Here is a 6,000-nt window from a genome sequence, read left to right as displayed (position 1 = left end):
AGAACATTTTGTCCATATCTATCTATCTATCTATCTATCTATCTATCTATCTATCTATCTATGCATGTTTATATACAGAAATTAAAAATAGATTTGAAAATTTAAGCCAAAAAAATTTCAGTTTAATGGACAAGCTGGGACTGCTGGCAGCCCTTCCAGGCAGACACGATCTGCTTGTATGAGAAACACTGATGTAAGTTGTGCAAAACATGCGCAAAATGTCTTCATTGTTCAATTATCCTTTTCATTTAATTAATTTCAATGATCATTTTCATGAAATGTAATGAAAATTTAATAAAGTGTTTTTCATTTCATTTCATTAAAATGATCATTACCTCAGAGTAAAAGACGTCCTTTTTGTAGGATATGCCTCTCAAAATTTCCAAGAAAGGCCTCTGCAAAAATAGGATCTTCCCCCATAAAAGTTACCCAAGCAATGAACACCAACGGTCCAATATACAGGTAGCTTTGACTGATAACCTGGATGCTATTTTTTATCTTTTGAACGTAGAGCCAGCTGCTCTTTGCTGAAATGTCTGCTCATCTGAGTCCCAGAACACTTGTCCACCATCTTTCTGTCCATCTATGATGAGCTTGTGCCCAGAGAACTTGGCAGTGTTCCTCACTGTGAAATACGGTTTCCGGTTCTGACTGCAGAGGCTGTTTGGAGCAAAGCTGGTTTTCTAAAGTACTCTCAAGCTCATGTGGCTGTATTGATTATGATGGTATGATAGCGGTTCATGTCAGCTTTTCATTTAATGCAGCCTTGGAGCTTGAAGATTATGTGCACTGCTGTTTTTTCCCGTATCCTACTTGGGCTAGGGTTTTCCTAGAACCTCTATGAATCTTTTCAGACTGTTATGCTTTGTAGATGTTGAATGGTTCAAGTTCTTTACAATTTCCTGTTAAGAAATACTTATTTGTAACTTGCTGAGGATTTTAAACTGAGTTTTTGGCTCATGTGAGGAGCTGCAATCTATCCTTGCTTGGAAAAACTAAGCAAAAATATGCAGTTATAAACTGCATGTGGGGATTAAATATCATAAATATTAGGAATGTGCTATCCTAGGTGCCTTAAGAATTTATTTAACTACAAGGGTGGCTTGATTTGTTTATTTATTCTTTTGTTTTCAATGCATTTATCTACCCGTTCACATTTTTTTCTCACTCCACCATCAATCACCTTAATCCATTCTGCATCCATTTATCCAAGCAACCGAGCAAATTTATCCCCACTATCTTTTATTTATGTCAAACCATGAATAAAGTAAACACATATCCGACATGTTTTTCATATTATGTTCATACTTTTCTGTGGAATCTACAGGAAAAAATGTGTTTGCAATGGTTGGTAGCAACATCAGGTGTTCTGTTGGTTTGGCATATGTTGTCAGCGGCTGTATGTTGGTTAACCTTTTAACTTTCACTCTAAGATAAAGGCCAGAGAAAAATATTTCTCTGTGGTTTTCTGTTGATTTTGGACAAGAATAAACAGAATAAATGTTTTTTTTTATTTAGCAAATGGTTGAGATGTTAAAAACAAGAAGTTAATAATGATGTAACAACAGTGAAAGGGTTGAAATTTGAAACAGTTGTGTTATAGCAAACACTTAGTTTGGGTTTTACACACCCAAACCAATTGGTAGAGATGCTCAGGCAGGTTAATTTCCACAAATTCTTAAAGAAATTAATCAAAGTCACTGCAAATTTACCTCTACCAAATGATAGACCAGGACCTTAAAAGGTTCATGTGCATGTGAGGCACAGAAAACTGCAGATGACCCATCAATTCAGCACCACTGACTACTCAGGAGTTGTGTCGTTGTGATGCCACAAGCAATTAGTTTTATGTCTTCCATTGCATATTAATCGCACATTGCTCAAGTGCACATCTTGCATACCTAAAGCTTGATGCGAAATGCATTAAAAACCCAGATGAAGTATATGAAACTGCAGTTATTACATCTTTTTTTCTGTTAATGTTTTTGCAAGTGAGGTTGGAAATGTTGTTTTAACATAGTGTAGCATTGACTTATTAGCATCCAGCGCCTTCCATCAAACTATGTGAGATTGAAGATGTAAGAATTAACTTTGAAATAACTATTGCTTAATAAAAATTAAAAACTGTGATTCATCTATCAAAATGGCACACATAGTTATGCCATTTGGAATTGGCTCATCCCTCTTTAATCTATTCATATTGCCTGATGTCTGTGAAGGTGCAATTTGGTCACGTGTCACATCTCATGCTCCTCGATGCTCGAGGCAGTTCAGCCAATCCAATTGTTTGTTGCGCTCCATACAGACTTACAGGGCTTTTCCCCCAACAGATGTGTTGGACAGAGGCTGCAGCAATTCTGCAACAGATGATACTGAAGAACCATGAGAGATGCAGAAGTTCTGTTGTGGGACAGATTATCAAGTTGGATTGGCCAGGTGTGCCCTGTTGGGTACAAACCCCACTCTGATGGGAACCTGAAGCAGAGAAGAACCGTTTGCAATCTGGTTGGAAGGTGTTGCAGCCAGCTGCTCCCACCTTTGCCTTTATTTGTTGTTTGCTTTACATTAGCTGGATTGAGTGCATCTGGACATTTATCATTTTCCAAGACTCTGATCACTTTTTATGGGCAGTTAATCCACACCTAATCATGGTGATCAAAAACTATTTTATGCTTAATTGCTTAACAAAATGGTTTTGATGCTGCCTTGGTAATTTTGTTGGAGCAGTTCCAACTAGGCTGATATTGCATATTGTTGTGGATTAATTGATCAGCTGTAAAATATGTATTTGATTAAACCATTTGTTAACCAAATGAAGCTCACTCCCTAAAACTCCTGAAAGTGAAAAGGTTGAACAAGACAGTTTCTGCAGATTGTAAATATTGTAAATGTTTTGTCTTGACTTTTTGCATATCCTAATAATTGGGCTTCAGCCACCTGAATGTTTTTTTTTACTGCACTCGAACTTTTCAGAGCTGTTACTTACATGTTGTGATGCTTGTCTAGAACTGCCCATACTTCTTTAGCAGTTCCTATACATTAGACATAATCCTCATTTCATACTGAATCCTGACACCCTTACCTGTTACAGATTTGTCTTCAGATATGTCTATTGATTGTACAAGCTTCCAGAATTCCCATCTTGATTACAATAGGGTCCGAGCCAATAGCTCATTTCTTCTATATTATTCTTCTTCTCAGCACAACTCACTCAAATTTTACCCCCTTTGCCGCTGTGAAAAGTTGTAAAACTTGGCACATACCACAATTCCAGCAAAAATAGCGATATTCTATGGTCTGCCGTAGAAATGGAAAAAATCTCCTATAGAATTGGGTCAAAAAAGTTTGCTTTGATGTAGGAAAACGAAATTCGGCACACATGTCGAACACATGTCTAAGATGAGCAAAAATGTCAATGAACACCTGTTGCCATGGCAACAGGGTGTCAGCCTTCTTAGTCTTTACGACCCTTTTTTTTAACCCCATTTTTTTCCATTTGGGTGCATTGTATGTGCGATTGACTTTATTTTCAACAGGAAGCTTTGTGACAAGATGGGGATGAAAAATTGTTTAAATCTTTTTAATAGGACAAGCTGTGTTACTGTGGCAACCCATGGAAAAAAGGTTGACTTATTTACTGTGCATTGTGACATTGTAAGTGGGGGTCATGAGGGTCCCGAACGTCTACTTTGAAGTTGGCCAAAAATTTTGGCACACGTGTAACACCCCAAGAAAAGCAAAAAAAGGTAAATAAAACACCTGTTGTCATGGCAACAGGGTGTCCGCCATCTTGGTGTTTATGCCCATTTTTTCGCTTTACTTGCATTGTATGTCTCCATAGAAATACATTGGATCTGCACCAAATTTAACAGCATTCATATTTGGAAGGTCTTTAACACATCACAGTCTGCATTGTGGATGGGCGGTCTTTGGCATGACGCATGGACCCAAAGGATCCCGCTTGCGGCTTTCATTTTTCTTTTGTTACCTCATCACCAGGTTGTTTTGATTGTATTGCAGAATTCAAAATTTAAAACACTACTACTGAATAAATTAAATTAGTCGGAGTAGTGTCTGTGACATTAAGGTTCCATTCATTTAAATACAACAGATTAAAGTTTTATTTAACAAAAAAAAAAAAAAAAAAAAAAAAAAACCAAACAAAAAAACAGGTTAGGTCCTTTTGGGTAAAATAAGACTATTGTAAACTTTTTATATATCTATCTTTCAATTCTTATCTTTTGCCTTTTGCTTGGATTCTTGATGACTTGCCTGGGTTGATAAAGGATTAATGAAATTATTTTTAAAAAATTCTTAATTTAATAAAACAAAAACGACTGCAGAAATAAAACAAACAGATGACAATCATCATCAACAACAATACGCAACAAAGACAAAATAGCCTTAAACAGAAATATTATGGCTCTGAGGGATTTGATATTTGGTCCTTCCGCTCCGACCGCAAAATGGCTAAATTTACATTGTGCTAGTCAATATAATAAATTTCATGTTCCCATATCTGAGCAGTAAAATACCAACTTTTTATGAGGAATAATTACAATATCACACGTTTGTAAATGGGATAACCAATAACAAGTATGATTCACAAGAGAATAATGTGGCTAATGCATTTTCATAGTCGTTTAAATAGATCTAATCCCTCCCATAAAGTCAGAATGTGTGCTTGTTTAAATCCTCGTTCCTGTGGTCTGATTGGCCGTCTGCTTTTGTAGGGGCTCAAATGTTCAGGCATTCAACATCTGGAAGAAAAGTGGGCCCTGCTGGGCGGAGCGCAAGATTCACACTCGCGCCAATAGCCAATTGGAGGCGACCGAATTCTTATGTCACTTCGCTATTGGTTGGAACTCCTGTCAAACTCCGTCATGGGGGCGTGGCCTAAACTGCTGCCGAAATGTTGTGATGTTCAGTCTGACTGGTTCCAGTCCTGTTAACAGCAGAGAGGGGCGCCTTCTTGCTACGCTGGCGCTCTGGGAATATAAACTGTCTGCAGAGAGAGAGAGAGAGAGAAAAAACAACCCGCTTTAAACTTACAACTTCTTTCTTTTTAACAACCTTCTTCATTGAGACTTGACTGCTTTGTCACTGCGACACAAACACCGCAGGAAGACTGCGACGCAGCTTTTTTCCACGGTGGAAGTCGCAAAGAAACAATGAGGTAAGAAGTGGTTCGTTTGCTGGTTGCAGACTGGGAGGAGAGGTTCTGTCGCAGCTGGGTTCCCTTTGCTCATTACGGCTCTGATGATCCAACTGAGCCACGGACAACATGCTGCTTCATCCTCTGAATAATAACATTTACTCACAAACAGCATCACAGAAACACCGTATCGTTTTAAAAATGTTCTTTAACTCTTGAAAAGTTTAATCTGCAGAGACAGTTGCAGAAATGACAAGGATTTACTTGCTGATGCTGCAAATTTCCCCCCTGATAGATAAAAAAAATAAAAAATAAAAAAATATATATATATATTTAGTGTTGGCAGTGGATGACACTGGATCATGTTTCCACTCGTGTTATTGCTCCAAGAGTCTCCACAACTTATCACGAGCGCGTCTCGTTTGAGTGGCATTTTGCCTGGAACATTGATTGAATTTGGATGCCGATTTTATTTTCGAGCGAAAACAAGCCGAACTTGTTTACACTGGATGGGTTTGTGCAGAATAAGCAGCAGATGACAAAACCAATTAATTTAACAGGGAGAACAGTGTTTGCGTGACTGTTGCGCATTTCCCTCCCACTTCGCCTACATTTTACCTCCTAAATCATGCTTACTTCATCTGCAGATTGCTTTTAATGCCAAGCAGGGGGGTGAAAAAAGAAAAAGAATATATATATATATATATATATATATATATATATATATATATATATATATATATATATATATATATAAAAAGGTGATGATCTCATTGTTGTAACAGGTTTCTGCTCCTGCACGCAGTTCGAAGCTGCAGCCTGTGTTGGTGGACCCCACTGCCACG

At 37.7% G+C, this 6,000-nt stretch overlaps 1 protein-coding gene across 4 annotated transcripts in view; it reads left to right on the top strand.

Moving 5' to 3' along the window:
• The first annotated feature begins 4,960 nt into the window (after window positions 1–4,960).
• The window catches only part of sema6cb (semaphorin 6Cb), a 166,432-nt gene continuing 165,392 nt past the window's right edge, over window positions 4,961–6,000 (top strand). For all 4 annotated transcript variants that reach the window (XM_079240098.1, XM_079240099.1, XM_079240096.1 and 1 more), the window contains exon 1: window positions 4,961–5,176. The gene's annotated coding sequence lies outside the window, so the exon portion shown is untranslated. The remainder of the gene's footprint in view (window positions 5,177–6,000) is intronic.

This window comes from Telmatherina bonti (genome assembly GCF_933228915.1).
Source record: "Telmatherina bonti genome assembly, chromosome: 5".
Taxonomy (NCBI): Eukaryota; Metazoa; Chordata; class Actinopteri; order Atheriniformes; family Telmatherinidae; genus Telmatherina; species Telmatherina bonti.
Note: the sequence above shows the minus strand (reverse complement) of the source record. Positions and strands in the feature narration are given on the sequence as shown.